We start from the raw sequence: 10,111 nt of genomic DNA, 5'->3' as shown, positions 1-10,111 counted from the left end.
GGGCTGTAACAAGATGTGAATGCATCCTTGTACTTACAAGATAAGAGAGACATTGATGGATTGAGAGGCAGGAAGCTAGCAGGGAAAGGATAGCAACAGTTTTAGTCATTGGACAAGTAATGATATGATGATGTTCTAAGCACATATCCAAGGGTATAAAAAATCACCATTTTGCTGATAACGGCAGAATGCATTCTCCGACTAACATGGTTGGTCGCAAGTGTTACAATCCGGTAATAAAGAACAAAGAACCCTGATTTCGACTCAGCCTGGTGTTTGTCTCACTCATTCATGAACAAAGCAGACCTAACAGATGGGACCGGAGAAGGAGTCACCCAGTACTAAGGAGTAACAGAATGCAGATGTGACCTTGTACACTCAAGATAAGCGTGGCACTAACAAGAATGATGTGCAGCAGACTAACAGAGAAGGATAGCAACAGTTTATTCATTGGACAATGTCATGGTATGATAATTTACTAAGTACGTATCCTGAGGTATAAAAAAAAACACCACTTGCTGATAACGGCAGAATGCGCCTTCTCCAACTAACACTGTTAGTTGCAAGTGTTACAATCTGGCAATAAAGAACAAAGAACCTTGATTTCGACTCAGTCTGGTGTCTGACTCACTCATTCATGAACAAAGCAGACCTAACAATATGCACTGAAATTCTTGCTGAACAGTTACTGTGTAAAATGAAAACCAGTATAAGAGCCACTAAAAACATCAAGAGTGTGCTCAATTGAACTAAAAAGCAACAATAAATACAAAAAAGAGAGAGAATAAGCATTTAGTTGTCCAAGTGTAATAAAATAAGAGGATTGCTGAAGCTTTTGTGATATTGGAGCAGTCCATGATCAGTGTAACAAGGAGAGGTTCCAAAGCTGTTGGAAAGAAACTCTTCTTGAACCTGCACATGCTGGTCTTCAGTGTTCATCAAGGCAGGATCAAGATTAGGTTTTGTGGCACCGAATCTCATGTTGGAAAGCTTAAGAAGACTTGAATGGCCGAGATAGCCTGTTTCCCTGCCATAAACTGTTATATGGTTATATGGTTATAGAAAATTAAAGGCTAGAACAGGCAATTTTCCTCCTGGAGCCTGTCATTCATGAACACCTCAGTGCAATTTTGTGGATTTATGGATATGAAGGGAATCAAAGGATTTGGGGATAAAAGAGGAAATAGACTGTCAACATTGGAGCATAAATAGGTTATTCAGCCCATTGGGTCTGCCCTGCCATTCTCCCCAGATTTTTTTTTAAGGTAGACATAGGGCACGATAACAGGCCATTTCGGCCCAAGAATCCATGCTGCTCAATTTACACTCAATTATCCTACAACCCTGGTATGTTTTGAACAGTGGGAAGAAACCGGATGCCACAGGAAAAAACTCACACAGACACGGGGAGAACGTAGAAATTCCTTACATACAGTGCAGGATTCAAACACCGGTCCTGATCGCTGGAGCTGTAAAGATGTTGTGCTAGCCACTGTGCCAACCGTGCTGCCCCTTTAATGCTCTAGTTAATCAATAACCTATCACTCTCTCCTTTGAGCAATGCTCAGTCAAGTTTATTGTCTTCTGATTGTACAAGTTCATCCTGAAGAAACAGAGTTCTCTGGTTTTCGGTGCAAAGGATGCAAACGTAACACACTTACAAACAATGGAGACACAGGACTGCTGGTACAGAATCTGATACTTCTATATTTCTTTCCTGATGGGAGGAGCAGAAAGTTGTGTGCAGGTGGAAGGGGTCCTCAATGATTTTGCACACACTCTTCAGACAAAGATCCCAGTAAATCATGTTGATTAGGGGGAGGGAGCTCCATTGAACCTCTCTGCCACTCTTACGGTCCTGTGGATTAAACTCGATCCATTTCTCTGCAGCAACCATACCTCACTGTGATGCAGCCAGCCAGGACGTTTTTGACCCACGAGCTCGTGTTGCCCAATTACACCCAAAAGAACTACAACCCCTGTACATTTTGAAGAGTGAGAGAAAACTAGAGGACCAGGGAAAAGCCCAAGCAGAACATGGGGAGAACGTACAAGCTCCTTACAGTCATCGCCGGATTTGAACCCCAGGCACTAGCAGTGTAACAGTGTTGAGCGAAGTGCTATGCTAATTCAAATCTAGAGTATGGTTTGGGAGAGGATAAAGCCACTCAAGGACAAAGGAGGCAATTTATGTTTGAAATTCAGTGGAAATAGTGAGGTTCTTCCCGTGTGGGCGTGGATTTTCCACGGGGGTCCACTTTTCTCCCACCATTCAAAACGTACTGGCGGTTTAGGTTAATTGGATGTAAACGGACTCATGGGCTGAAATGGCCTGTTGCTGTGCTGTATGTCTAAATTTAAATTTAAAACATTTAAAAGTAAGGAAGACATGTTGCAGTTGTGCAACATTTGGAATGTTGTGTGCAATCCTTGTTACTCCATTACAGGAAGGAGGTATTGGAAAGAGTGCAGAAGAAGCATTTCTCTGCAACAACCATACCTCACTGTGATGCAGCCAGCCAGGACATTTTTGACCCACGAGCTCCTGTTGCCCAATTACACCCAAAAGTACTACAACCCCTGTACATTTGTCCCACATCACTTGATAAGCAAAGGAGATGGGTAGAGAGGAACATAAGAGTTCAGATTATAATCACATTGGCCATAATCTTATTGAATGGCAGGACAATCTTGAGGGCTAAGTGCCCACTCCTGTTATTACTTCGTATTTTCGCAAAACTTGTCAAGTCTTAATACTGACCTTGTTTCTTACTAAAATACTGGATTCAACTGCTTGACATAATGGCACAATCTGCAGCTATGTTTTACTTTGCCTCTTGATTGGCATATTTGTCAAGACTTATTGTGCAACACAACACTACAGCATAGGAAGTAAGTTCTATCCCACCTGCAGAGATTGTAACGCGGTGCGTTCCCTTGTTTTGACTTCACGTGAAAAAATTGTTCTCTGTGCCCTGATGGTGCCTTACAGAATGGAATGACGTCTGTTGTGTTGCATTTCATTTTGTCATATCCTCTTCAACTTCTCCATTTTTCAGACATGAGTTAGCACTTGGAGCCTTGGAGAAGAAAATTGAAAGGGGAATGACTATAACTGTCATTCACCATAATCTTAGCCTGGAGAATCTCTACTTTTGGGTTTCCCTCCTTGAACCTCTCTGTCCCTTTGGTTTCTTTTTCCATCTTTCACCTACTCCTTCAAACCTTTGACTGGCCGTCATAATAAGCTGCCAATTCTTTTTGATGCCCAGTTACAAAATGTTGGTGTAGATTTTCTTTTCCAGTTATTCTTCTCTTCCATAATGTTGTGTTTTTTTTTTAAAAAAAAGCACGTAACAAGGGCTGTTTGCATAAAAATAGCAGCACTTTTAACATGGTAAAACTGTTCAAGATGCAACACATCGAGGAATCAGTTGAAGCATTCACACAGTTTGCAAAAGGAGGTTTTTAGGACATTAAAACGAGGCCAATAAGTCCCTTGAGCCCACTCAACCATTCATAGTTGAGGTAGTCTTGGCCTCAGTACCAATTTTATGTTCAACATTCCATCCCTTGACTCCTTTCTCATTCAAATATCGATCAACGTCTACCTGGAATATAAAAATATATATCATATAGTACAGGAACAGCACTTTGGCCCTTGGTATCTGCGTCAATATGTTCAATGGCTCTGCCTTCATTACTTTCTAGGGTAGAGAATTTCAACGTCTGAATGAATGGATGAGACCTTATTCTGAATCCATGGTCTTACCTCTAGACACAAGGGGATATATCTTCTGAACCTTCACCCTTGTCAATCCCAAGCGGAACTGCATACTCGTCCTTATTTCAAACTCAATCTGCTCAACTCCTTTTCATCTTTTAACCCTTTCATCTGGAACTGAGGAGCCTAGAACGAGAGGTTAAGGTCGGATTAAATGGAAATCTGAGGAGAAGTTTTTAGAAACAGAAGGTGATGAATGGTTAAAAATCACTACCAGAAGAGGCAGTGGAAGTAGATACTAATGCAATCTTTAAAAGGGATTTGGATAGGAACAAAATGGAGAGAGACAGAGAGAAATGGAGAGATACGGGCATAAAGATAGGCATCACAGTCAGCATGGATGAGGTAGGCCACAAGGCCCCGTTTCTATGGTGTTATTGTCAGGAAATGTCAGAAAACTTGTTGTTTTGCGGCAGCATCAAAAGTATAAACATTTATGTAAACCACCTCACATAATAAATAAAATTAGTGGAAAAAATTAAGGCAGTGTCTGTAGTTCATTCTGATGGCATAAAGGGAAGAAGCTGCCCTTGTGTTGCTGAATGCTCATTTTAAAGCTCCTGTCCCTTTTTTCTCGATGGTAGCAGAGTGAAAATGGCATGACCTGGGTGGTGAGGGTCCTTGAGGATAGAGGCTGCTTTCTTAAGATACCGCCTTTTGTAGATGTCCTCGATAAAGTGAAGACTTGGGCCGTGATGGTGCAGGCTGAGTTAACAGCCCTCTGCAGATTTTCTTGTCCTGAGCATTGACACCTCTGTACCGGGCAGTGATGCAACCAGCCAGAATGTTCTCCACGATACCCCTATAGAAGTTTACAAGAGTCTTCGGTGGCATACCTTCTAAAACTCCTCACAAAGTATGGTCACTGGTGAGCCTTCTTCATGATAGTCCAGGACAGATCATCCTCGGAGATGTTAATACCCAGGAATTTAGTCCTTGACCTGCTGACCTCTCAATGAGGACTGGGTCATTGTTCCTCTGACTTCCTCCTGAGTCGACAATCATTTTCTTATGACTACAGTTCTAACACAGGAAATAACGAGAAACCTTTCTGCATTGCCTTAAATGTAAAATATCCTTCCTTAAATACCAAGATCAAAACTGTACCAACACTCTAAATGCAGTGTTATTAGAATCCTGCAAATTTGCATCAAAGCTTCCCAACTTTTAAGGCCCATATTCTGCAAAAAGAGTTAATACAGTATTTTCCAATTACTTGCTGTATCAACAGATCCTTTTATGTCACCACATTTTGTGGTGCTAATTGCTCTCTCATTCTTCCTTCCAAACCAAATAACCTCACATTTTCCCACATTATATTTCATCTGCCAACTTGTACTTCACTCTCATTGTTGTTCCCTCACTCATCTATATCTCCTTGCAGGCTCCTTGTGAGCTGCACATAATATATTAGGTTGTCTTTCTCTGTATTATCAGAACATTTTGCAATGATACACCTTGATCCTTCTATCCATTGTAACTGGTTAAGGTGTTAGCATTGATCACAAGTTGCTAATTATCAAAATGATCAAAGAATTGGATAAAGACTTGTGTGAAAAAGAATTGTGGGATTGGAGGGTTTTTTAAAAATTTGGACATACAACAAGGTAACAGGCCCGTTTGGCCCACGAACACATGCCTCCCAATTACATCCAATTGACCTATAACCCCCGATACATTTTGAAGTATGTGAGGAATCTGGAGCACCCAGAGGAAACCCACACGGGGAGGACGTGCATAGTCCTTATAGACCATGCAGGATTCAAACCTTGGTCCCAATGTAACAGTGTTTCCTTATCTGCTAAACTAACCATGCCACCGCATGGTGGAGACGGCTTAAAGCACAGGTGCCAATGGCAGGGTGATTTGGTGATGCTGGACTGGAACTCAAACCAAACTGCTGGAGGAACTCAGATGTGGGGCAGAGAGATGGTTGATGTTTCAGCTCTAGGCCTTTTATCAAGATTGAGAGTGTAGTGGAAGGATTGTGCGCACAAAAATGTGAGATTTAGGAGTGAGGCAGGGGCTGATGGATGATGCGTATAATCAGCTGAGGAGTGGATAATGGGCATCTATGGAATAATGGACAGATGAAGCCAAGTGGGGAAAGGCACAGCAAGAGCCTAGAAAGTGATGTGAAATCAGATAAGGGAGGGTTAATGGTGGGAGAGAAAAGAGGAAGTGGTAGATATGTATGTGGTAATAGGCAGACAGAATTTAATGAGAGAGGGTATTAGACTTAGAAGCATAGAACATTAAAGCACAGAAACAAATCTTTTGGCCCTTCTAGATGGTGCCAAACTTTTATTTGGCCTATTCCCACTAATTTGTACCCAGTCCATATCCCTGCATAACACTCCTGTCTAAACATTTCTTAAATGTTAAAATTGAGCCTGCATTCACCGCTTCAGATGGCAGGTGATTCTATACTTTCCCCACTCTCTATGTGAAGAGGTTCTCCCTAATATTCCCTCTAAACTTCTCCCCTTTCAGTCTCAACCCATGTTCTCACCTAACCTTAGTAGATAATGCCTTCTTGCACTTACCCTATCTGTACCCCTCATAATTTTGGATATCTCGATCAAATCTCCCCTCATTTCTGTGTTCCAAGGAACAAAGTCCTAACCTGTTTAATATTTTACTATAACTCAGTTCCTCAAATCCCAGCAACATCCTAGTAAATCTTCTCTGCACTCTTTCTATCTTATTAATATTGTTCCTGTAGTAAGGTGACCAAAACTGCACACTATATTCCAAATTTGGCCTCAGCAATGTCTTAGACAAGTTTATCATAACATCTCAACTCTAATATTCAATACTGATTTATGAAGACTAATGTATCAAAAGGTCTCTTTTACAACCCTATCTACCGACTACATCATTTTCAGGGAATTATGCATCTGTATTCACAGATTTTTCTGTTCTACTGCACTTTTCAGTGCCCTAACATTTACCATGTTAATCCTTCCAAAATGTAACACCTCACACTTGTCTGCATTAAATACCATCTGCCACTTTGCAGCCCATTTTTCCAGTTGGTCCAGATCCCTCTGAAAGCTTTGAAAACCTTCCTCACTGTCCACTACACCTTCAATCTATGTGTCATTGAAAAATTTGCTAATCCAATTTACCATATTATCATCCAGATTATTGATATAGATGACAAACAATAATGGCCCTAGCTCTGATAGTCACAGTTTTCAGCCTGAGAGGCAAAATTCCACTACCACTCTCTGGCTTCTCCTGTCAAATCTAGTTTACTACCTCACCTTGAATACTGAGTGTCTGAACCTTCCTGACTCACCTCTCATGGAGGACCTTGTCAAAGGCCTTATTCAAGTCCATGCAGACTACATCTACAGCCTTTCCTTCAGCAACTAGCCTGGAAACCATCAGAATGGTGGCAAAATGCAAACCTGATGAAATGCCTGAGCACAAAACATTGGTTACCCTTCATTTCTTATTGATGTTCCATGACCTACTGAGTTTCTCCAGCACGTCTGAATATTGGGGTTGAACAGCACATAGGTATGAATATTAAGTTGTTGACTTTCAGGTAAGCCACTTCCCCTTCTACTCCAATAAGGAGTTCTCTCCCTTTGCTCATCTTTTCTTTCACTTCCCGCCTACCATGACCCAGTACCACCTGATCCCTGTAGTAACCTACATGCATGCAGGAATGTTTTTTTTATCATGTATAGTGGTTAAAACCTATCTGATTATCAATGCTGGGAAAAATTGAAGCATCACAAATCTACCTTAGAGTATTGATTTTTCTGCCTTTTTAGAAACTATTATAAATATGCTTCCAACACTTTTTAAAAATGGCATTCAATGCTAAAACCATTTCCTCCTGAGGTAAGATAAAATATATATTTTCCATTATTCATTCATTAGTTGAAAAAGTTTTCACCCATTCAACATCATCAAAAGTTGTGAGGTTGTGAAGTCACTTTGACATCACCTTCCGTACAATTGGTTCAAAGAACTGGCAAAGACTTTGCATTTGTATCTTTTCAATTCACAGACAAGATTATACAGATGGTGTTTCTCTTCCAACTGACCTAAATAATACATTAATAGTTTTCAACTGGGTAACAGCAGAACTGAAGAAAAAGACAACCTACAAATCACTGTGACTTAAATGAAGACTCTCTACATCATATTAACAGGAGCAAGTCTGATGTTAAACATCCCTGAGGACATCTTTGTGAAGAGTCTACTCTTCAATCACATGAAGGTTCACCCTCCTTCCTGGCATCTTTCCATTCAAGGGTAGCGTAAGTAATATCTGACTATAATATGTAATTAAAAATTCCAGCCAGGATGTGAGGTAGCATTTGTGACAAGAGAACCAGAATTTAAAGTTTTATGTTCAGCATAGGGCTTGATTGGTCAATGACAACATATGAGCTTTCTCTCCATGCTCTTTCTCTTCACTGGCTTTTGTTTTTCATTCAGATTTCCAGTATGAATAATGTAGTAAAATATTGGTAGATGCCAGATAAATGAATGTTCCATTTCGTTGAGGTTGTGTGATGCATGACTGGTGACAACACTGCGAGGTACACCAATTTTAAACTTCCCTATTTTTTACCTATTTATTTTCTGCAATTTTTTTGCTGGTTGCTTAAATAACAAGGGCTTTACTGTATTTTACATGAGTGCACTTATCTTTGCACCTCTTTCCTTTCTTTCATTCAGTGCTTCTGTTACGAGCTCAGAGAACCCATAAACCCAGCAGCAATAGATATTCACCAAGACAAATGGTTACTTAAACAAAAGTTGCTTTTAATTATCTTTAAGCATGAAAACTGGATCAAACTTCAACTTATCACTATTAACTTATCTAACCTAACTTATCCCTCTTCTAATTCTAATTGCATGTGTATGTAATGTGTGTGTAAGTTTAGAAAAGTTGTTTGATTCACAGTCTAATCTCACTTATCATTCCTCCAAGTTTACTGGTTGCAGGCAATTCTTATACTGTGCACAGAATTTAACATTCATAAAGTTCACCATCCTTTGGTGCTTGAAAGGTAAATGGTTACTGCTCAGGAAGGATCTTATCAATTTTCAGAGAGAGATTTGTTGTTTGCTAGACACTCACAATGGATTCCTTTTAATCAGCTACTTCAGTGTCTTGCCAAAGAAACGCCCCATCAGGATTTTCCAGACAATAACCTCCTTCTTTCAGGTCACCACAGAGTTTCTTTTTGTTTCACTTATTTCAAGTAAAGCATTAGGCAGCCAGTCGTCTCCTCTTGTATGAAATCTGCATTATTCATTGGCATCGCTTCACTTTTATTTGCGTTGATCTTTTACCCTGATACTTCTCCGTATTCCTTCAATTTCTTATGTAATTCTTTTATTGATAGTTCTGTTAAGCATACTATGACATCATCTGCAAATATACTGATTTTATATTCCTTTTATTTTCTGTTCTTATCAATTCTGCCAATTTGACCTATTTAATTTAAATTGGTTCAATTATATATCCATTTATGTCACCTTTGCATTGAATTCGCCCATCGTTATTGAATGAAGATCTACCGGGACCAATGCCTGAAGAGGGCGCACAAAATCAGTGGACCGGTGCTGACTTGAAAGGGCACCTGTTTCCACTCCGTAAATGGTTATATGGTTATATGGCTTTGACCAGGCTGAACTAAGCACTCACAGCCCATCTTCCAAATTAGGTTTTTCCACAAGCTTGTCAGCTTGTCCTGTTCCAGTCCCAGCTGTTGCTGCTGACTGTAAAATTGCAGAACTGAACTCACTCACTCTCTCTCCCTCGCAGAGAAAAGCCTGTTTCACTCCCTCCGTGCTTGAAAAAAAAACACATGACCCTCTTAGAACATCAAACAACACTCCCAGACATTCTATGGCTCTGAACCTACTCCTCCGAGTTCTTCCATCTGTTGCTTTTCAAAACAACAATCCATTAATGAAGTCTCTTGTGCACTCTCCAAAGCTTTTGCAAAGGTTCTTGGAGCTGCCCTGTCTTGAGCAGAGGTCCAGTATTTTAAATGAGATCCGTTTTGAAGTGTTTGTATGTGACCAACACTAAAAAAAAACCTGTCCCAATTTGTCTCCAAATAACATCTATAATCCGTCATACTTCCAAATTCATTTTTCTCTTTTCAATATTTTTATTGAGTTTTATCTATCGATCAATCTATCTATTTATACTCATACATAGGTAATAACAAGAATATATAACTAACGAAGTAAACATATATTAAAAGATAGCTGTAAACAATCTATGAGACAAAAATGTATACAAAACAAAAGCCTTTCTATAACCTAACCCTTCTCTTGTGAATT

Source organism: Narcine bancroftii, chromosome 3, assembly GCF_036971445.1.
Source record: "Narcine bancroftii isolate sNarBan1 chromosome 3, sNarBan1.hap1, whole genome shotgun sequence".
Lineage (NCBI taxonomy): Eukaryota > Metazoa > Chordata > Chondrichthyes > Torpediniformes > Narcinidae > Narcine > Narcine bancroftii.
The sequence above is the reverse complement of the archived record's forward strand: the minus strand, read 5'-3'. Positions refer to the sequence as shown.